At 43.2% G+C, this 24,085-nt stretch overlaps 1 long non-coding RNA gene across 2 annotated transcripts; it reads left to right on the top strand.

Moving 5' to 3' along the window:
* Window positions 1-13: 13 nt before the first annotated feature.
* LOC130540908 (uncharacterized) lies at window positions 14-21,464 on the top strand. 2 transcript variants are annotated; one of them, XR_008954940.1, is made up of 3 exons: window positions 14-506; window positions 19,927-20,007; window positions 20,674-21,464. It is a non-coding gene; the product is annotated as an uncharacterized LOC130540908 (long non-coding RNA). The 2 variants fall into 2 exon arrangements; XR_008954941.1 differs by having other exon boundaries at window positions 19,745-20,007.
* Window positions 21,465-24,085: the final 2,621 nt, after the last annotated feature.

Genomic DNA, 24,085 nt, shown 5'->3' with positions numbered 1-24,085 from the left:
GGGGCCTTGGGCCAAACCGTCACCCCTGGGCCACAGGCAGCCACGGACCTCGCCTTTCCCACTTGGTTAGAGTCGGCTCTGCCGGGAAAAAGCGATTCCAGAATTCCCTAAGTTAAAGGAATTTCTTACTCCTTCTTGAGCGCCATCCAAGGGCCAGGCCTTAGTCTAGGAACTGGCAACACGGTAGCGACCACGTCAGACAAGATCGCTGCCCTCATTGAGTTACCAGGTTGGCAGGGGAAACAAAAATGTAATAAATAACTGCACTTTGCAAGAAGAGCTATGAAGAAAAAACAGGGTGATGGGAGAGAGAATGCTTGGATGTTGAAGGGAGGCCTTTCTGAGATGGCGACATCTTGAGCTGAGTAAAGAAGGATGAGAAAGGATGGGGCTTGCAAAGTTCTGGCTTCAAAGAATTCCAGGCAGAGGGAACAAGAGTGAAGTCTCCAGGGGAAGCCAGCTTAGTGTTTGGAGACTAGAAAGAAGGGGTGTGCGGCTGGAAGATGGTGAGTAGGGACAAGTGGGGTCAGACTCATCCATAGACTGGATGGCTTATACACAACAGAAATTTTTTTCTCACAGTTCTAGAGGCTGGGAAGCCTTAGATTAAAGCACCCGCAGATTCAGTGTCTGCTGAGGGCCTGCCTCCTAATTCATAGATAGCACTTGATATGGTTTGGCTCTGTGTCCCCACCCAAATCTCACCTTGAATTATAATCCCCATAATCTCCACATATCAAGGGTGAGACCAGGTGGAGGTAACCAGATCATGGGGGGCAGTTTCTGGCATGCTGTTCTCACGATAGTAAGTCTCATGAGATCTGGTGGTTTTATAAGCGTCTGGCATTTCCCCTGCTTGCACTCATTCTCTGTCCTGCTGCCCTGTGAACATGTGCCTTCCACCATAATTGTAAGTTTCCTGAGGCCTCCCCAGCCATGCGGAACTGTGAGTCAATTAAACCTCGTTTCTTTATAAATGACCTGGTCTCAGGTATTTCTTCACAGCAGCATGAGAACGGACTAATATAGCACTCTTCTCCCTGTAACCACACACAGAAGGGTGAGGGGAGCTCTCCAATATTTCTTTTATTAGGGCTCTAATCCCATTCATGAGGGCTTCACTCTCATGACCCAATCACCTACCAAAGTCCTCCCCTCTTAATACCATCCCAATGGAGGGCAGAGTTTCAACATATAAATTTGAAGGGGGAGGACACAAACATTAAGAAGTCTATAGCAACTAGTGTCCAGCTTTGTTTATTTTTAATACCTCACACCAGCATATTGTGAGTTCTCTATAAATAATTGGTGCTGATTAACAATATGTATGAATGTGGCCTTTGCCCTGAAGCTATTATATATGTAACCAGACCCCGCTATGGTCAGAGAATATCCACAAAGATAATAGTATCTTGCATCTGAATAATGTTTTATACTTTTACCTTGCTTTTCCTTTATGTAAAAAAAAAAAAAAAAAAAGAACTTTTAATGACATAGACAAATGCTTGTGCAATATTGCCAAATGAAAATTCCGGACACTTGGCTTTTAAAGCTGAATATTTCTACATTGTAAAACCCAGCAATTCAACTCCTAGATATATGCCCTAGAGAAACTCTTACACATATGCACCAGGAGTTATAAGCAAGAATCTTCATAGCAGCACAGTTCATATTAGCAAAAAACTTGAAACAAGCCAAATATCTGTTAACCAAAAAAAAAAAGGATAAATAAATTGTGGGATATTATGCAATGGAGCATTACACAGCAGTGAAAAATGAGTGTGCTTCAGCCACAGATACACCATGGATGAATCTTGGAAACATAATGTTAAATGGAAAAAGTGGCCAGGCGCAGTGGTTCACGCCTGCAATCTCAGCACTTTGGGAGGCTGAGGCAAGAGGGTAGCTTGAGCCTCAGAGTTCAAGACCAGCCTGGGCAAAATGGTGAAACCCTGTCTCTACAAAAAATACAAAAAAATTGACTGGGCATGGTAGTGTGCAGCTGTAGTCCCAGCTACTGGGGAGGCTGAGGTGGGAGGATCACCTGAGCCCAGGAGGTCAAGGCTGCAGTGAGCCCTGGTCGTGCCACTGCTCTCCAGCCTGTACAACAGAGTGACACCTCATCTTAAAAAACCTTGCAGTTTTCCAGATGGTCTTCCCATATACCTTCCTATCCCCAGAGATAACCACAAACTGACATTTCATATTTATCATTCCAATGTTTTATAGTTTTATCACAAATGTATCTGTGCATAAACAATATATTATTTGTTTTTTTTGGTTTGTTTTTTGTTTTCTTGTTTTTAAGAGAACTGGGTGCATTGGCTCATGGCCTTGCCAGAAGAGCTTCCTTAAACATCACTTTATCTGAGCTCAGAATCTTTCAAGAGCCTTTGCCTTGAGAATTGTTCTGAGATGTGCCCCAGAGCCCCCGCAAGGCCCCTTTCTCAGAGGTGGGGATTTTCAAGCTCTTTCCTACTTAAAAGGGAGCTGGGTGGTGGTGGAGAGTCCTTACCTTCCCTCATTTAGTCCTACTGGGTCCCAAACATTATTTAACAGAATCCTGTTTTTCAAAGGAAGTATTTGATGGAACCCTGTATTGTAACACAGATTTTGCATGTCTTCTATACATACCAAGTGTATAACTCTACCTTTTTTGGCTGCATGATGATATCAAACAAACACATGCCTTTGTACTCTCGTCTGGTTGAATTGCGCTTTTGAATATTCTTAGTCTTCAGATGAACTCATTGAGTATATGGGATGTGTATTCAACGCACTATACCGTATTACCAGACATTTGCTCTCTAATGGGACGTCTTTTAACACTTGGACTCCCCTGTGGAGCGTTCCTGCCCCAAATCTCAGTCCCTGTGTTTTGATTGGTGGCATGTGACTCAGGCCTCGCCAATCAGAGCAGAGTAGTGCAGTACCCTGGCCACAGGGACTGGTTCAGGAACTGGTTTATAACCCAATAGGATCAAGAAAATGCACTCTTAAGATGTTCTGCTCAGACACTTATCTTTATGACTGGAATAAATTAGAACTGTGAAGATGTTTTTGTAGGCATTATCATTCCTTTCAAATTTTTGTTTGTTTGTTTGTTTGTTTATTTTGAGACAGAGTTACACTCTGTTGCCCAGGCTGGAGTGCAGTGGCACAATCTTGGCTTATTGTAACCTCTGCCTCTCAGGTTCAAGTGATTCTTGTGCCTCAGGCTCCCTAGTTGCTTGGATTACAGGTGTATGCCACCACGCCCAGCTAATTTTTGTATTTTTAGTAGAGACGGGGTTTCACCATATTGGCCAGGCTGGTCTGGAACTCCTGACTTCAAGTGATCTGCCCTCCTTGGCCTCTCAAAGTGCTAGGATTACAGGCATGAGCCACCATGCCCGGCCTGTTTGTTTATTGTCCACAAGGGAAGAATTTGTCTGGGGAGGAAGACAATACAGAAGAGAGCAATGTAGTGATGGAGAGAGAGCCTGTACTCAAGTGACATTGTGACACAGCTTCTGGATCAAGCTGTGCCTAAAGCTAACCCTATCCCTGGAATGTTTTGTTGCATGACCCAGAAAATTTTATTTTTTGCTCAATTTCACTGAGGTTTTACATCACTTGCAATCAAAATAATCCTGAAGGATGCAGGTATTACTTGAGCCCTTATAACGTCTCATCTAACATGCTTGTTATAAGGTCAATAGGCCAGAATTCAGTAAGCTTAATTCAGTAAACTTTTCCCAGTCGAATTGCTTTTCCATCACATGCAATATAGGGAGGTATTTTCCACAATGTCAAGAAGAATGTTTTCACCATCAGATTACATTTTATTCTACCCATTAACAAAATAATATTAAACAGTTCCATTTACAAAGAAGCTGAGAAAGTCTTATTTTCATGTTCATTGCATTTTGTTCCACAATGACATTGTAACTTGGCAAGGAATACAGAATTATATTGCATGGTTTTGTTTCTGTGTAAGTTCAATGAAGACAATGGTCAACTTTAATTATTAAAAAGATGAGGCTTTTAGATACACGGCATTACAAATTTGCTTGAACCCACAGAATGTACACCACCAAAAGTAAACCCTAATGTAAACTACAGACTGGGTGATCATGATGCGTCAAATGGGCTCATCAGTTGTAAGAAATGTACCACTCTGGTGGGGGATGTTGGTAATGGGAGAGGCTAGGCGTGTGTACAGGCAGGGGGTATGTGAAAAATCGCTATACCTTTGGCTCAATTTTGCTGTGCTCCTAAAACTGCTCTAAAAAAATGTCTATTAAAACATTTTTTAAAGTAAGGCTCAGCCGGGCACGGTGGCTCATGCCTGTAATCCCGGCACTTTGGGAGGCTGAGGCAGGCAGATCACTTGAGGTCAAGAGTTTGAGACCAGCCTGGCCAATATGGTGAAATCCTGTCTCTACTAAAAATACAAAAATTTGGCTGGGCGCGGTGGCTCACACCTGTAATCCCAGCACTTTGGGAGGCTGAGATGGGCGTATCATGTGGCCAAGAGATTGAGACTATCCTGGCCAACATGCTGAAACCCCATCTCTACTAAAAATACAAAAATTAGCTGGATTGTGATGGCACGTGCGTCTAGTCCCAGCCACTCGGGAGGCTGAGGCAGGAGAAGCGCTTGAACCCGGGAGGCAGAGGTTGCACTGAGCCAAGATCATGCCACTGCACTCCAGCCTGGTGAAAAAATAAATAAATAAAAATACAAAAATTAGTTGGGGTGGTGAGCACCTGTAATCCCAGCTACTCAGGAGGCTGAGGCAGGAGAATTGCTTGGACCTAGGAGGCAGAGGTTGCAGTGAGCCAAGATTGCACCCCTGTACTCCAGCCTGGGCAACAGAGCAAGACTCCATCTCAAATAAAAAATAAAAATAAAAAATAAAAGTGATTCATTGTTCTTCTTGTGACTTTGTGGGGAAAGGGCCTCCATTTGACCTCCTTTCATTTAGTCTCTTGAAAAATATTTGTTGAGTGCTGCTGTGTGCTGAGTGCTGGGGATTCAGAATGAATGAAATTGATGAGATCCCTGGCCCCATGGAGCTCACATTCTAACAGGGCAAACACACAATAAACAAATGAACAGATTTTGGGGAAGGTTAGTTTCAGGGAGTGATAAGCCTGTATATAAAAAAAATAGAAAGGGCCAGGGGCAGTGGCTCATGCCTGTAATCCCAGCATTTTGGGAGGCTAAGGTTGGGGATCACTTGAGCTCAGGAGTTCGAGACCAGCCTGGGCAATATGGCGAATCCTCATCTCTACAAAACATACAAAAATTTGCCGGGTGTGTGGCACGTGTCTGTAGTCCCAGCTACTTGGGGGGCTGAGGTGGGAGCATCACTTGAGACCAGGAGGTCGAGGCTACAGTGAGCTATGATTGAGCCACTGCACTCCAGCCTGGGCGACAGAGTGAGACCTTGTCTCAAGAAGAAAAAAAAAAAAAATAGAAAGTGCAGCTGAGGGGAGTGAGTGCTGCTTCAGCTGGGGAAGTAATGGAAGACCTCTCTGAGGAGATGGCATCTGAGCAGAGACCTGGATTCCCAAAGGAGCAGCCATGTGGAGCTATGCGGGGTCAGCAAGTGTCAAGGCCTCTGGGACAGACAAGATTTCAAAACACACCTTCTACTTACCACCAAATCAAACAAACACACCAAAACCAGAAAACTCCAGGCCCAGGTGTCTTCACTGGTGAATTCCTTCAAATATTTAAGGAAGAAATAATACGAATCTTACATGAACTCTTCCAGAGAACAGAAAAAATAAGAACACGTGTCAACTAGTTCAATGAGGCTGGCATAACCTTGATTCCAAAACCTGGCAGGACCCTACAAGAAAAGAAATAGAAGAACAGCCCTACTAAACATAAAGGCAAAAATCTGAAATAAAATATTGAGAAACCCAATCTAGCAATATAGCAAAAGGATAATACATCAGGATCATAGGAAGAATTATTTTTTACCAAGAATGTAACATTAGAAAATGTATGTAATTCTCCACACTAACAACATAAATGAGAAATATAAATGTTTATCTTAATAGATGCCAATAAAAAGCATTTAATACAATTCAACATGTATTTATGATAAAAACTTTTAGCAAAGTAGGGATAGAGGGGAACTTAATCTGATGCAGGGTATCTATAAAAAACTTTCAGCAAATATCACTTAATGGAAAAATATAAATATTTCTCCTAAAGTCGTATAAACATAACAAAGATGTCAGCTGTTACCATTTATATTCAACATTGTATTAGAGGTCTAAGCCAGTGCAGTAGGCAAGAAGGAGAAATAGTAGGCATAAAGATTGGCAAGAAAAAAATAAAATCACCATCATGGACAGATGACATGAATACATAAGAAGAAAACCCAAAATAATCTACAGACAAAATATTAAAATTAATTAACGAAGTTAGCAAGCCTGTAAAAAAAGGTCAGTGTACAAAAATTAATTATATTTCTATATATTTGTGAAAAATAACTGGAAAATGAACATTTTAAATGATATCATTTGCATTAGCATAAAAATCATATAAATAGGATTAAACCTCACAAAAAGATGTACAAGATTTTGATGCTAAAAACTACAAGGCATTAATGAGAGCAACTCAAGAAGACCTAAATAAATGTTGAGATAAGCCATGTTTTTGGATCAAAGACTCAAGATGCCAGTTCTCCCCAAAGTGATTTATGGATTCAATGCAATCCCAACCATAATCCTAGCACATTTTGAATGGAAATTGACAAGCTGATTCTAAAATTTATCTGAAAATGCAAAAGGCCAAAAACATTCTTTTCAGACATTCTTAAAGAAGAAAATGTGGGAGAGGGACTTATGCCTCAAGATTTCAAGACTTATTTAAAAGCTGTCATAATTTAAAAAGGATGATCTTGGCAAAAAAATGAATAGACCAATGAAACAGAATAGAGAGCCCAGAGACAGACCCACACTTATATAGTTATCTGATTTTAAAAACAGTAACTCAGGTGGAGAAAGGATTCTATTTTCAATAAATGGTATTGAATCTATTGGCTCTATAAAAAATTTAAAAAGAACAGCAGCATTCATCTCATCCTTACCTCACACCATAAACCAACAATGAATTCCAGATGGCTTATAGACCTGAATGTGAAAAAAAAAGTACAATAAACTTTCTTAAAGACAAGATAATAGGCTTAATGACCTAGAGGTTCTGGGGGTTGGCAAACATTTCTTAAACAAGACACAGTAAACATTAACCGTAATGAAAAGACTGATAAATTAGATGGAACCGAGAGAGTGAAAGGCAAACCACTGGAAGAAGTTTGCAATACACTAATCTAAGACTCATATCTAGACTATATAGAGAACTCTTATAAATCAAGAAGAAAAAGACAGATCCTGTTAGAAGTGGGCAAAAACCTAAACAGGTATTTCACAAAAGAGGATATGTGATGGTTAAATTGTATGTGTCAACTTGACTGGGCTATGGGATGCCCAGACATTTCATCAAATGTTATTCTGAGTGTGTCTGTGGGGGTGTTTCTGGATGAGATTAACATGTGCATGGGTAGACTGAGTAAACAAGATTGCCCTCCTTAATGCAGGTGGGCTACATCCAATCAGTTGAAGGCCTGAGAAAAATGCAAAGGCTGAGTAACGGAGAATTCCTTCTACCTATCTTTAAGCTGGGACATGGGCTTTTTTTTTCTGTCTTTCGACTCAAGCTGAAACATTAGCTCTTCCTGGGTCTTGAGACTGTCAGACTGGGACTGGAACTACACCAACCACTCTTCTAGGTCCTGGGTCTCCAGCTTGATGACTGCAGATCTTGAGACTTGTCAACTTTCATAATCATATTAGATCAATCAATCAATCTATCTATCTATCTATCTATCTATGCACACACATCTGATTTGTTGTGTTTCTCTGTAGAACCCTGACTAATACAATATCTGACTTGCCAATAATATATGCAAGGTGCTTAACACAGTTGGTCATCAGGATAATGCAAATTAAATCCATAATGAAAAACCACTACATATCTGTCAGACCAGAATAACTAGATATTTTATGGAGGATACTTCCATACAATAAAATGCACTTGTTTTAAGAGTACACTTAGATATGTTTAGTACATGTATATATCTGTATGACCATCACCACAATCAAGACGTGGAACATTTCCATCATCCTGATGTTTCCCTCATGTCCCTTTGCAGTCAATGCCTGTTGGCTAAATTTCATGTAAATGTAATCACCCTTTATCTTTCGTGTCTGGCTTCTTTAGCTCAGCATCATTTTTTTTATGTTTGTCCATGTCTGTATCAATAGTTCATTCCTTTTTATTGATGATTAGAATTCATTATATGGATATATCACATTTTATTTATCCATTCATCTTTGTTTTGTTTTGTTTTTTTGAAACAGAATCTTGCTCTGTGGCCCAGGCTGGAGTGCAGTGGTGTGATCTTGGCTCACTGCAACTTCTGCCTCCCGGGTTCAAGCGATTCTCCTGCCTCAGCTTCCCAAGTAGCTGGGATTACAGGCATGCGCCACCACACTCCACTAATTTTTGTATTTTTAGTAGAGATGAGGTTTCGCCATGTTGGCCAGGCAGGTCTTGAACTCCTGACCCAAGTGATCCACCCACCTCGGGTCCTAAAGTGCTGGGATTACAGGCGTGAGCCACTGCACCTGGCTTATCCATTCATTTTGGTGGATGTTTGGGGTTATTTCCAGTTTTTGGCTATGAGGAATAAAGCTGCTGTGAAAATTCTTGTATAAGTTTTTGTGCAAACATATGTTTTCATTTCCCTTGAATAAATACCTAGCAATGGAAATTCTGGGTCATATGATGCATATATATATATAACTTTATAAGAAAATGCCAAATTATTTTCTCAATGGTTGTATCATTCCCACCAGGAGCAATGTATGAGTTCCTGTTGCTCCAATCTTTGTTCACACGTAATATTGTCAGGTTTTTTCTTTATTTGAGGCATTCTAATAGACATACAGAGTATCTCATTGTGGTTTTAGTCTTCATTTTCATGACAACTAATGATGTTGAGAAAATGGCTACACTTTAAAACTGACAATACTAACTGTCCAAGAGGTTGTGGAGCAACTGGGACCATCATATGCAGCCGAGGGTTTATAAACAGGGACAACCACTTGGGAAAACTGGCAAAATATATTAAAGCTAAATATACACATACTCTATGACCTAGTACATCTATCTATCTATCTATCTATTTACTTATCTACCTATCTTCAGCATAAATGTGTACATATTTTCATTAAAAGCCATGTACACCAATGTTCATAGCACCATTATTTGTACTAGCCCAACAGGGGAAACAACCCAGAAGTCCATTAACAGAAGAAGGGAAAAATAAATTATGTTGTGGTCATATAATAAAATAATTCAGGAAAAAAAAAGAATGAACTCCATCCTCAAGCAACAACATGAATGAATCTTGCAGACATAATGTCATACAAAAAAAGCTAGACACAAAAGTATAATTTCATTTATATAGAGTTCAAGTAAGGAAAAACTAATCTATGGTGACAGATGTCAGGACAGTGATTATCATGAAACAGGGAGAGGTTGTTGCCTGGGAAGAGGAATGAAGGAAACTTCTGAGATCTCTTAATGTTCTATTTCTTCATCTGGATGCTGAGTGCATGGATGTATTCACTTTTTAAAAATTCATTGAGCTGCACATTTAAGATTTGTGCACTTTACCATACATATGTTATTCATTATGCTACAATAAAAAGTAAAAATAAAATAGAATATTCCCTTCACCATGGAATATTAAATATTTTTGCAATCCGAAATTCACGTCACTTTCCCTGATAGTTTGCAGTCTGGAACCTTGCTTTCCTTCTTTGGTATTCCCCACAATACCTAGCATGTGGTTCATGGAAGGAAAGCAAGAAATATTTCTTAAATAACAGAATCCAGCTCCACTAATTGTTACCCCCTATCTTGAGCTGCTGCTTCCAGAGACGATTTCTTAGTGGGGAGTCGCAAATTACATAAAGCTTGGTGAGCTGTGGATGAGTGATTAGCAATATTCTTCAAAAGTCATTAAAAACTTTGGCTAGGCAAAGTGGCTCACACCTGTAATCCCAGCACTTTGGGAGGCTGAGGCAGGGAGATCACTTGAGGTCAGGAGTTTGAGACCAGCCTGGCCAAAGTGGTAAAACCCCGTCTCTACTAAAAATACAAAAATTAGCTGGCATGGTGGCACGCACCTGTAGTCCCAGCTCTCAGGAGGCTGAGGCAGGAGAATCACTTGAACCCAGGAGGTGAAGGTTGCAGTGAGTCAAGATTGTGCCACTGCACTCCAGCCTGGGTGACAGAGTGAGACTCTGTCTTAATTAAAAAAAAAAAAAAAAAGCCATTAAAAGCTTAAAAGGGAAGCTTCTTACTTTGCCTTTCAGATGGGTTTCATGTCAGCGGCACAGAAGGTGACTTGACATTATCCAGGATAGCAAACAGGCTTTCTCTAGAACACCAACCCCTGGCAATTGGTTGAGTTTGTGGGAAGCCAAGGGTTAAGGATAGTGAGAGCAAATCCCAAATCCAGGCCTGGCTAGTTTTTATATTTTTAGTAGCGACAGGGTTTCACCATGTTGGTCATGCTGGTCTCAAACTCCTGGCCTCAAGTGACCTGCCCGCCTGGGCTTCCCAAAGTGCTGGGATTGCAGGCATGAGCCACTGCACCCGGCTTAGGACTGGACTATTTTGACTAATCAGAACTGAACCAGTTTGAATCCTTCATTTGTATAAGCAGACCTAATTGAGAATTTTCCCTACTGAGGCCAGACTCTACCTTTATTCTTCCCAGGGTAAGCTTTCACTTATGCTGAAGACTGTGCCTCCCCATTCTGCAGATTGTTTTCCATATATGTAGAGAGAGAAAATAAAGCTCTCCCTCTTCCTCTGCAGATCTCATGGTCTTTTGTTAATGGCAGCTTTATTCATAATAATCCCAAACTGGAAACAATTCAGATGTCTACCCACAGGAGAAAAATGGATAAACAAACTGGAATAGCCACCCAGTGGAACACTACTCAGCAATGGAAAGGAACATACCACTGACTGCTGCACCAATAGAAATGAATCCCCAAAACCTATGTCAATTGAAAGCCAGACATAAAAGAATACATACTATGAGATTCGACTTATCTCAAATTCAAGAACAAGCAAGCTTATCTCTAGTGATAGAGGTGAGAATAATTGTTCCTTGAAACTATGGGCCAGGAAAGAGCACAGGGAACTTTTTGAGGTGTCAGAAATATTCTATATCTTGAGCTGAGTGGCAACATAGGAGTATACATACGCAAAAATTTACTTATTTATCTATTTGTGTATTTATTTATTTATTTATTTTTTTGAGATGGAATCTCGCTCTGTCACCCAGGCTGGAGTGCAGTGGTGCAATCTTGGCTCACTGCAAGCTCTGCCTCCCAGGTTCAAGTGACTCTCTGGCCTCAGCCTCCCGAGTAGCTGGGACTACAGGCACCCGCCACTGCGCTGGGCTAATTTTTTGGTTTTTTAGTAGAGACGGGGTTTCACCATGTTAGCCAGGATGGTCTCGATCTCCTGACCTCGTGATCCACCCACCTCTGCCTCCGAAAGTGCTGGGATTACAGGCGTGAGCCACCGCACCCGGCCCTATTTGTGTATTTATTTAATGTATTTTTTTTGAAGTAGGGTCTCACTCTGTCACCCAGGCTTGAGTGCAATGGTATGATCTTAGCTCACTGCAACCTCTGCCTCCCCGGCTCAAGCTAACCTCCCACCTCAGCCTCCCAAGTAGCTGGGACTACAGGTGCAGGCCACCACGCCCAGCTAATTTTTGTATTTTTTGTAGAGACGAGGTTTCACCATGTCACCCAGGCTGGTCTCCAACTCCTGGACTCAAGCAATCTGCCCACCTCAGCCTCCCAATGTGCTGGGATTACAGGTGTGAGCCAGTGGCCATGGCCATAAAAATTTATTAAGCTGTACACTTAAGATTTGTGCATTTTACTGGATGTAATTATTTCTCAAAAATTTTAAATTAAGGAAAAAGTGATTGACAGCAATTATTCCACTTGAGCCTTGCAATAACTTAGGAGTAGACAGGGCAGAGTTTATCATCATTATGTATCCTATGGGGAACCTAAGCTCCAAGGGGATTGAATGACTTACCCAAGTCATATAAGGAAAGAGTGGCAGACCAGGACTTGCACTCAAGTCTTCTGAAATCAAGGCCAATCTGGGCACAGTGACTCATGTCTGTAATCCCAGCACTCTGGGAGGTCAAGGCAGGTGGATCACTTGAGGTCAGGAGTTCGAGACCAACCTGGCCAACATGGTGAAACCCCATCTTTACTAAAAATACAAAAATCAGCCAGGTGTGGTGGTGCAGACTGTAGTCCCAGCTACTCGGGAGGCTGAGGCATGAGAATTACTTGAACCCAGGAGGATGGGGTTGCAGTGAGCCGAGATTGCATCACTGCACTCCAGTGTGGGCAACAGAGTGAGACTCTGCCTCAAAATAAAAATAAAAAAATAAAATAATAAAAATCAAGGCCAGTGCTTTTTATCTCAAGAAAGCCTCCAAGGTGAATTTAGAGCCCTTCGTTAACTCTATTAAGGAATTATCCAGAGAAGTCCTTACATGGACATTTCTGCCAGCTTTCTGAATTGAGATTGGAATATATCCCACACTCATTAATCAGCAGCAGCTGACTATCAGATGACATTGTCAAGGTGGTAGGTTTTTTTTTCAACATCTGGTTGTTTTATTTGTTATTAAACATACTGACTGTTGAATGAGAAAAATCCCCATCCTACACATCTCTCCATTGCTGCTGTTTAAAAACAGCTTTGCCGACATCTATCAACTTTGTTTATGTCAAATTGCACAATTTGTCACTGATGCTGAATTTGCCAAAAGAAAAGTGAATTTGATTGACAAGGCCCAAGGGCTTCTCTCTCTTCCTTTTCAACATTCCAGATGTTTAAAAAAGTTGGATCCACTCCCAGGAAGGCTCATCTGTGGGTGAAAAATGTACCAAAGGAGCTTGGAGGATATGGTTTCGGTTTTTGTAGAAACTTTGCCTCCAAGAGACCCCATCTTCTTGATTGGTTCAAATTACCCTCCAATTTTAATTGCCGCCTTTCAATGGAGCCATCTGTTTCAAGGCCCATCTGTCAAGGGCTCTCTTGTGGTTGATTATTAAATGTATTTGCAGCTGGAGTTTCAAGAAAAAAAACTTAAATGATAAAAGAAAAGTGTCCCCAAGAGTGAAAGTAGAAAACAGAAACAGACTTGTAGCTATTGCCACTCTTAGAAATCAGAGGACTTAGGCCAGGCACGGTGGCTCACGCCTGTAATCCCAACACTTTGGGAGGCTGAGGAGGGTGAATCACTTGAGGTCAGGAGTTTGAGACCAGCCTGGCCAACATGGTGAAACCCCATCTCTATTAAAAATACAAAAATTAGCTGGGCATGGTGGTAGGCACCTGTAATCCCAGCTACTTGGGAGGCTATGGCACAAGAATCGCTTGAACCTGGGAGGCAGAGGTTGCAGTGAGCTGAGATCACACCACTGCACTCCAGCCTGGGTGACAGAGAGAGACTCTGTCTCAAAAAGAAAGAGACAGAGAGAGAGAGAAAGAGAGAAAGAAAAAAAGAAAGAGAGAGAAAGAAAGAAATCAGAAAACTTAGTCCTTCTCTGCAAACCCAGAAGAAAATTAATATCAGCAAACCAGTGTGGAGAACAGTAGTGAACACAGCTGGCTTTGGGGCCTTCCAACACCCTTCTTTGGTAACTATACCAAGAACCTCTCCCCGTTTACCTTCCAGGGATTTACTTCTTTCACATTGTGGGTATTCTTATGGAGATAATGGTAACCCACCATGAAAGGTTGTTACAAGGATTGAGCTACTTAATACATGTTAAAGACTTAGAACAGAGTTTTGCATATGGTAGGTGCTCAGTAAGTGTTAACCATTTTATTTTTGGCAAGGCCAGTGGCCCCAGTATTCTAGAATTGAGTAGAGGTCTCCTCGCCCCACCAGTGCAAAGCTGTCAAGTACCCTACACACATCATAAAAAGTTGCAATTTTTTATTTTTATTTTTTAGAGACACGGTCTTGCTGTGTTACCCAGGCTGGAGTGCAGTGGTGCAATCATAGCTCACTGTAACCTCACACTCCTGGGCTCAAACAATCCTCCTGCCTCACCTCTGGAGTAGTTAGGACTATGGGCACATACCACCATGCCCAGTTATTTTTAAAAATTTTTTGTTGAGATGGGGTCTTACTGTGTTGCCCAGGCTGGTCTCAAACTCCCTCAAGTGATTCTTCTGCCTCCGCTTCCCTGGGATTACAGGCGCAATTTTTGTTTTGTGCATAAATTTCACTAGAATGGAAGCCCTTGAAGGCTTTGTGTCCATTAGTGGGTGTTCGGTGAATGTTAGTTTAAAAAGGTCCTGAATGAGCTGCCAGGAGACTCTCAGAATGGAGGCTCCAATCACACAAGTTATCCAATTGCTTGAAGCAGAGTCTTAACTCAAATTTGACCCAAACTGGGGCTAACACTGGCATGTGTGGCATAGCAGGGAAGACCAGCTCCTATACATGACCTCTCTTGGGGGTCAGCCAGTTCAGCTGTTCTGTAATGTAACTGTCTAGATCTTATCAGCCTTGAGGGATAAGACTGTGCCCAATGCTGGCCACTGGGCAGAACTCAGACTTCAGTAAACCAACACCACAGTTCTGAAAACCGTGGGACACACAAGCTGGAGGCTGTAGCCCCCTGGTTGATGGCTGTCTTAGAGGTCTCATTCTTTTTTAGAATAAGAAATAATTTTTAAAAATCGTGAAAAAGTCAAGCAAAAAGTCAGGAAAGAGAGGATGCGCAGGCAAAACCAAAACTTTCTTTATCCATCTGGCTGACAATGTTGTAATTGCTTTTCATGGAAAAGTATGTTTACGTGCTTTTTTAATCCCTAAGTGTCTTCACAGCATTTACTTTTTGTAATGTATTTGATTTTGTATTATGAGAAGTCTGATTTTTAGTTTCATGGTTCAGTTAAAATTGGGAAGTATGTGGCCAGGTGCGGTGGCTCATGCCTGTAATCTTGGCACTTTGGGAGGCCAAGGCATGAGGATTGCTTAAGGCCAGGAGTTCAAGACGAGCTTGGGCAACATAGTGAGACTTGTCTCTACAAAAAATGTTTTAAAATTAGCTGGGCTTGGTGGCATCTGCCTGTAGTCCCAGCTACATGGGAGGCTCAAGCAGGAGGATTCCTTGGCCTGAGGAAGTTGGGGCTGCAGTGAGCTGAGATCGTGCCACTGGACTCCAGCCTGGGCGACAGAGGGAGACACTGTCTCAAAAAAAGATAAAAATTCAGAGGTGTGAAGGAAGAGTTTTTATTCCAATATGGTCTTAATTTTTTTTTTTTTTTTGAGACAAGAGTCTTGCACTGTTGCCCAGGCTGGAGTGCAGTGGCGCGATCTCGGCTCACTGCAACCTCTGCCTCCCGGGTTTGAGAGAGTCTCCTGCCTCAGTCTCCTGAGTAGCTGGGATTACAGGCAGGCACCACCGTGTCCAGCTAATTTTTTGTATTTTTAATAGAGACGGGGTTTCACCATGTTGGCCAGGCTAGTCTCAAACTCTTGACCTCATGATTTGCCTGCTTCAGCCTCCCAAAATGCTGGGATTACAGGCCTGAGCCACCACACCTGGTCATGGTCTTCATTTTTTAAATAACCAAATTCTCTGCTGTTTTTTGAAAATCTATGCTGGCAAAAATCAACTTTTCTATTTTGTTTTTCCTGAAATTAATTACCACAAATAAAATGAAAATATGTTCACTTCAAGCAAAGCCCTGTGTAGAATAAGCCATTACTATACGTGTGCAATGAATAAAAGAACTACAACAACCTGATCAGAACAGGAATAATTTCTGTGCTGTGGGTTTGGCTGGGCAGGGCTTAGCCCATTGTTTCATTACACCTGTTGACAACAATGACATTTATAGAGGCTGCAGGGAACTAGTTAGGCCTTTTTGGCTTGTTTTTGTCTTGTCCTTCTGCCTTCTGCCATGTGAGGAGACAGTGTCCAAGGTGCCATCTTGGAACAGAAACCAGACCTTCACCAAACACTGAACCTGTTAGCACGTTAACCTTTGTCTGCCCAGCAGCTCCAGAACTGTAAGAAATAAAGTTCTATTATTTATAAATTACACCGTTTGTGGTATGCAGTCATAGCAGCACAAACAGGCTAAGCATCCATTAACAAAAACCAAGAAGTTGATTTTCCCTATCCCCTCACAGGAATAGAAATTAGACTTCAAGCCAGGTATAGAAATTAGACTTCAATTCAGCTACGTAAAGAAACAAAAAGCAATGGTGACAATAATACCAACACTTAGGGGCTTGAACAAGATAAGACATTATTTCTGTCACATGAGAGAAGTCTGAAGAGAAGCCATCTAGGCTAGGTGGTGGCTTCAGTCATCAAGGACCCGGCCACCTACATTGCTGCTCCCCCATCCTTAGCATCCTGCCTCAGTCTCCAAGATGGTTGCTGGAGCTCCAGCCATTATGCTCTTGTTCCAGCCATTAGGAAAGAGGACAGGGACCAGAGCGGCACCTCGTCCCTTTCAAGGATACATTCCTAAAGTTTTACGTCCACTTCCACTTACAAATCATCGGACAAAACGGTCACGTGGCCACTCTTGGCTGCCAGATAGTCTGGGAAATGTGGTTTTGGCTGTATGTCTACGTCCCAGACACTTGTGAGGTTCCTATTACTAAGAGGAAGAGGGGATAGATAGTGGGGCAAACCCATTGTCTCTAACCCACAATTTCTTGGGTTCTTAAATTCTGGGTTTCTTGTTCTATGTGGCAGGTGTGTGTGTGTTTGTGTGTGTGTGCGTGTGTGTATGCGTGCACACTCAAAGGCATGTATGTTAGGGGAAATGTTGTCAACCAGGGCCAAAAAAAAAAAAAAAAACCAATAGTGCTTCATTATCTGAGACCAGTGGACCTCAAATTTTAGTGCATAACAGAATTACTTGAGAAGTTCATTAAAAATATAAGTTGTCAGTAGGCAAATATTCTTAGAAAACTAGCACTAAACAAAAGAGACAAAACGATAAACTGGTCCTCAGGAAAAATGAAAACTTCTGATAATCAAAAGATACCATTAAGAAAATGAAAACTGTGGCCGGGTGTGGTGGCTCACGCCTGTAATCCCAGCACTTTGGGAGGCCGAGGCAGGCAGGTCACTTGAGGTCAGGAGTTCATGACCAGCCTCGCCGAGTTGGTGAAACCCCATCTCTACTAAAAATACAGAAATTAGCCAGACGTGGTGGCACATGCCTGTAATCCCAGCTACTCAGGAGGCTGAGGCAGAAGAATGGCTTGAAACTGGGAGGCGGAGTTTGCAGTGAGCCGAGATTGTGCCACTGCACTCCAGCCTGGGCAACAGAGTGAGACTCCCTCTCAAAAAAAAAAAAAAAAAGAAAATGAAAAGTGGCAGTTTTCTTGGTGCAGCTGGCAGCATGTTGGTCTCATAAGCTGAAGAAAATGAAAAGGCAAGACATAGACTGAAAGGACATCTTCTCAATACACATATATGACAAAGGACAGGTATCCAAAATATACAAAGAACTTCTGTAAATTAATAATTTTAAAAAACCGATTTTTTTAACGAGCAAAAGATTTGAATAGGCGCTTCATAAAATACAATATAAAAATACCAATGAACACATGAAAAAATAGTCCACATCAGTAGTCATCAAGGAAATCTAAGTTAAAGCCACAATGAATAACACTTCATACCAGTAGAATGGCCACAGTTTAAAAGTCTGACACTAGCAAGTGCTGGCGGGAATGTGAAGCAACTGGACCTCCCATATTCTGCCAGTCGGGGGTGTAAAATACTACAACCATTTTAGAATATGGTTTGGCAGATTCTAATAGGGCCCCAGCAATTCCACTTCTTGGTATCTATCCCAGAGAAATAAAAGAACAAGTCCACAAAATGACTTGCACAAGAATGCTTATAGCAGCTTTATTCATAATATCCCCAAACTGGAAACAACCTAAATGTCCATCAAAGAAGAACGGATAAACAAACTGTGATACATGTATACAATGTAATACTACTTAGAGATATGAAAGAACAAACTCTTGACACATACAACCATATGGATGGATTTCAAAAACACTGGGTTGACTAAAAGAAACCAGAACAAAAAAGTACACACTCTCTGATTCCATTTATATGAAGTTCAGGAACAAGCAAAACTAATATGGGATAAAATCACAATAGTGTTTTCTGGTCAGGGAGAGGTGAGGTATTGACTGGCAGGGGGATGAGGGAACTTTCTAGGGTGATGACATGTTCTAGATCTTGAATGAGATATGGGTTACATGGTGGTGTACGTTTGTCAAAACTAGTCAAACTGCTGTTAAGATTTGTGCATTTTAGCTGGGTGTGGTGGCTGACACCTGTAATCTCAGCACTTTGGGAGGCTGAGGCAGGTGGATCACCTGAGGTCAGGAGTTCGAGACTAGCCATGGCCAACATCTCTACTAAAAATACAAAAACTAGCCAGGCGTGGTGGCACACACCTGTAATCCCAGCTACTCAGGAAGCTGAAGAAGAAGAATTGCTTGAACCCAGGAGGGCGAGGTTGTAGTGAACCGAGATTGTGCCACTGCACTCCAGCCTGGGTGACAGGGCGAGAGTCCATCTCAAAAAAAAAAAAAAAAATATATATATATATATATGTGCATTTTATCAAATGTAAATGTAATTTTACCCCCAAAATTCTGTGTATGTGGGCGCAGTGGCTCACGCCTGTAATCCCAGCACTTTGGGAGGCCAAGGCGGCGAATCACTTGAGGACAGGAGTTGGAGACCAGTCTGGCCAACATGACAAAACCCTGTCTCTACTAAAAATACAAAAAACTAGCCAGGTGTGGTGGCGTGCTATTGTAGTCCCAGCTACTTGGGAGGCTGAGGCAAGAGAATTGCTTGAACCCGGGAGGCAGAGTTGCAGTGAGCCAAGATTCCACCACTGCACTTCAGCCTGGGCAACAGAGCGAGACTCCGTCTAAAATTAAAAAAAAGTTATGTGCGTGTGTACGTGTGTGTATATAAATTGCTAGCCCTGAGCTCAGAGATTGTGACTAATGAGATGGGGGAATTGACATTTTGGGGCATTTTTATTACCCCTTCTCCCCTGGGGAATTTTGATGTAAGTAGACAGGATGGACAGGGGTTGCTCACGCTGGGGAGGAAGGTGTGGAGGCGTGTGGCTCTGAAGGGAGTGGTTCCCCAAAATCTGGAGGACCACAAGGTCTTGGGTCTGCTGCACACAGTGCCCTGGAGGAGGCTCTCAGATACTGCTGGTACCAGAATGTCTGGGGACACTGGTGCCTAATACTGGGATCTTGGGGGAGTAGACAGGGTCCCATTGTGGAGGCTTGTGGTCAGTGGTGAGGGTGGCTGGGAGGGCATCTTTGTGGCCTGCTGAGAGCAGCTGCGGCCAATGGCCGCACAGTGGAAGCACAGCCCCGAAGCAGCCTTGTTTGTGCAGCAGGATGCCTGGTGACAACAGTGTCCGGGCTAGTAATCACAGTCACGGGTGACATTAGCTGAGCACTTCATCAATGCTAAGTTTTACATGTATTTACTCATTTCATTATTCCCATTTTAGGGATGAGAAAACTAAAAATCCAGGGGGATTTTAGCAACTTGCCTACCTCACACAACTAGCAGCAGAGCCAGGATTTTAACCCAGACAGTTCCAGGGCTCAGGTCCTTACCCTCTGGGCTGGCCTTCCCCCTCCACTGCCCCCGATACCCTCACTTTTCTGAACATTGGACTCATTCCTGTAGCTGGAGGTAGAGGATGGAAACTCAAAAGATGATTGAAGATTAAAAAACAAGATGATTGAGGCTGGACTTCTCAAAACCTTGGTGAGTGGGAAGCCACAACCGCCTGCATGGCCAACCTGGTCTTGTAAATGATTAAAACGGCAGGTGTGATGCATTAGGGAATAGTGGGGCCCGTGGCAGGACTGCTTTAAAGGGGGTGGCCATTACTGAAATGTGCCCTTGGGGCCATGCAGAAACAATGGCCCAGGGCTCCAGAAGATCCAGGTTTTTTAAGATTTTGATTTTTATAGCCCATGTTGCAGAAAAATAAAACATATCTGTAGGTGTGCTGCAGCCCAGGGTGATGGCAATATCTGCTCTCCTCTCACTCCTGGGTGATCTGCACCAGGATGGGCAGCAGGCCAGTGACCTTCAGAGGCCCAGGCCTTTGAAGGATGAGGGTGCTTAGCCCTGTGTGAACCCACTCTCCCCTGCACCTTGAACCAGGGCTTTCTGAGACTGCTCTCCTGCCTGCATGCCCCCATCTCCTAACAAACAGGAGCTCCATCTCAGACTCAAATGATCCTCTGCCAGGTCTTTCCGTTGCTTTGTCCAAAGGCCTACACATGTGCCAAAGTTCAGGGTTATCTCCCCTCCACCTTTCCCTTTGTCTCCAGCCACCTTTCTGCTGACTGATTTTGTTGTTTCTTTTTATAATTCCATTTGGGCTGTCATGCGGCCCGATCTTCCATCTCATTCCACATCCAGCTGCAGCCTGAGCTTGAGTGTTTGTGAGCTTTGCAGCCAGATATGAACAGAAGACAGATTCATTTCCTGCTGCCTGCTTCTCCAACCCCAGATCTCCCAGTTTGATCCGAGAGCCCTGAAGATTTGCCTTCACCCGGCGCCCCCCAGATGCTTCTTTTTAAGCCTTGCTTGTAAATAGGTGTCAGTAAGGGTCTCACCATGCAGGATGTGGGCGTGTGGGTGCTCCAGATCCCCCCACCGGCTGTCACCATCCCCCTGCTGTTGCCAGTGCATCCCTTGAGGATGCCTGGCAGGTTACACCCCACCCCGGGGGCAAATGGTGACTGACAACAGAACAAGCGCTCACCTGCTTGCCCCCCAGCAGGACAGTTCAGTGGGAGGAATTTGTTCTAGAGCACTCTGGATCAGGCCGAGGCTTTCCCCTTCCATATTCGGCTTCTTTTGCTCCTCTAATAAGTCAGGCATGTGGAGCCCTAAGGAGCTAAAAGAAAATTGGAAATGAGCTTAGCTGGCAAGAACAGACACAGGGGTAGAGGGGAGTGAATGTTCTGAGAAATAGGGTCAACAGCAAACAGCTCACTAGCACCCAAACATCCTGTTGCAAGCATTCAGCTCATAGCCCACCTGCACCCAAGCTTCCTGTCTGCAAGCCTTCAGCCCAGACAGCACAACTTTATAAAGTCCCCTGCAGCCCCTGCCTTTTTGCAGACAGCATTCCCTCTGCTATGTTGCTCGTTGCTCCCTTGGAACATATGTCCCGCTTTTCTCTAATAAATCTACCTTTCTTTCCCCACAACTGTCTTGGTAAATTCCTTCACCACCTGTGACACTGACCCCAGGGGGTCAGCTTTTTATTTGTTTGTTTGTTTGTTTTGAGACAGAGTCTCACTCTGTCACCCAGGCTGGAATTCAGTGGTGCCCTCTCTGCTCACTGCAAGCTCTGCCTCCCAGGTTCAAGTGATTCCTGCCTCAGCCTCCTGAGTAGCTGGTATTACAGGCATCCACCACCACGCCCGGCTAGTTTTTGTATTTTTAGTAGAGATGGGGTTTTACCATGTTGGCCAGGATGGTCTCAAACTCCTGACCTCAAGTGATCTGCCTGCCTCGGCCTCCCAAAGCGCTGGGATTATAGGCGTGAACCACCGAGCCCAGCTAGCCCCCAGGCAGTCGTTGACCATGATAACGTGCACCTGAATCCCTGTCTCCAGCTCTGCATCTGAGAAACTCGGACATAAGACAACTCCTTACAACACTACAGTGGGAGAAGGGGTGTCTGTGGGCAGAAAAGGGGCAGCGGTGGGCTAAGTGGAGACCAAGGCAAAACACTCCCATGCTTCCATTACCAAAGGCAAGGCATGTAAATCCTACATGTCATAGTGAAAAATTAAACAATCTCAACCCTCCAACAACAAGGAACAGACTCAATATATCATAAAACATGCTTATGATACATATTATGCCATCATTAATGGTGCTGTATGAAGTATTTAAAAAGGTGATATTTATTGAAGCTCAAGAAATGGGTACATGGGGGTTCATTTTACTATTCTCTCTACCTTTGTATATGTTCGAAATTTTCCATAATAAAATGTATGTTAAAAATGGATGGAGAAATTGCTGTAGTATATTGAGTGGTATTTAGAAAGAACTCACACTGTATAGTTAGGTGAAAAACTGGCTAATATATAACATAGTAAGTCTATATGTATGTGGATTTTTTTAAATATTAAGAAATTGAGAGGCCAGATGTGGTGGCTCACGCCTGTAATCCCAGCACTTTGGGAGGCCGAGGTGGGCGGATCATGAGGTCAGGAGTTCGAGACCAACCTGGCCAACATGGTGAAACCCTGTCTCTACTAAAAATAAAAAAAAAAAAAATTAGCCAGACATGGTAGTAAGGCCTGTAATCCCAGCTACTCAGGAGGCTGAGGCAGGGGAATCGCTTGAACCCAGGAGGCAGAGGTTGCAGTGAGCCGAGATCACGCCACTGCACTCCAGCCTGGGCGACAGAGTGGGACTCCGTCTCAAAAAAAGAAAAAAAAAGAAAGAAAGAATTTGAAAGCTGGGTGCTGTAGCTCACACCTGTAATCCCAGCAACCGGGGAGGCTGAATGGGAGGATGGCTTGAGCCCAGGAGTTCAAGGCTTCAGTGAGCCATGATTACACCACTGTGCCCCAGCCTGGGTAACAGAACAAGACCCCAAAGCTTAAAAAAAAAGAAAAGAAAAGAAATTGAAATGTACTTTCCCATTGACCCAGCAATTCCACTATAGAGAAATCCACACGGGAAAGGACATAGGTACAGCCTAAATGTCCGTTAATAGGAAAATGGCTTTTAAAACTGTACCATATTAAGCTGGGCTCAGTGGTGCATGCCTGTAGTCCCAGCTACTTGAGAGGCTGGCTCACGCCTGTAATCCCAGCACTTTGGGAGGCCGAGGTGGGCGGATCATGAGGTCAGGAGTTCGAGACCAACCTGGCCAACATGGTGAAACCCTGTCTCTACTAAAAATAAAAAAAAAAAAAATTAGCCAGACATGGTAGTAAGGCCTGTAATCCCAGCTACTCAGGAGGCTGAGGCAGGGGAATCGCTTGAACCCAGGAGGCAGAGGTTGCAGTGAGCCGAGATCACGCCACTGCACTCCAGCCTGGGCGACAGAGTGGGACTCCGTCTCAAAAAAAGAAAAAAAAAGAAAGAAAGAATTTGAAAGCTGGGTGCTGTAGCTCACACCTGTAATCCCAGCAACCGGGGAGGCTGAATGGGAGGATGGCTTGAGCCCAGGAGTTCAAGGCTTCAGTGAGCCATGATTACACCACTGTGCCCCAGCCTGGGTAACAGAACAAGACCCCAAAGCTTAAAAAAAAAGAAAAGAAAAGAAATTGAAATGTACTTTCCCATTGACCCAGCAATTCCACTATAGAGAAATCCACACGGGAAAGGACATAGGTACAGCCTAAATGTCCGTTAATAGGAAAATGGCTTTTAAAACTGTACCATATTAAGCTGGGCTCAGTGGTGCATGCCTGTAGTCCCAGCTACTTGAGAGGCTGGCTCATGCCTGTAATCCCAGCACTTTGGGAGGCCAAGATGGGAGGATCACTTGAGGCCAGGAGTTTGAGACCAGCCTGGGCAACACAGTGAGAACCCTGTCCCTACAAAAAATAAAAATAAAAAAATTAGCCAGATGTGGTGGCCATTGCCTGTAGTCCCAGCTGCTTGGGTAGCTGAGGTGGGAGGATCACTTGAGGCCAGGAGTTGCAGGCTGCAGCGAGCTATGATAGTGCCATTGCACTCCAGCCTGGGGGACACAGCAAGACCTTGTCTATAAAAAAGAAAGAAAGAAAGAAAGAAAATAAAGAAAAACAAGGGCCGGGTGTGGTGGCTCACACCTGTAATCCCAGCACTTTGGGAG

This window comes from Pan paniscus, chromosome 18, assembly GCF_029289425.2.
Source record: "Pan paniscus chromosome 18, NHGRI_mPanPan1-v2.0_pri, whole genome shotgun sequence".
Lineage (NCBI taxonomy): Eukaryota > Metazoa > Chordata > Mammalia > Primates > Hominidae > Pan > Pan paniscus.
Note: the sequence above shows the minus strand (reverse complement) of the source record. Positions and strands in the feature narration are given on the sequence as shown.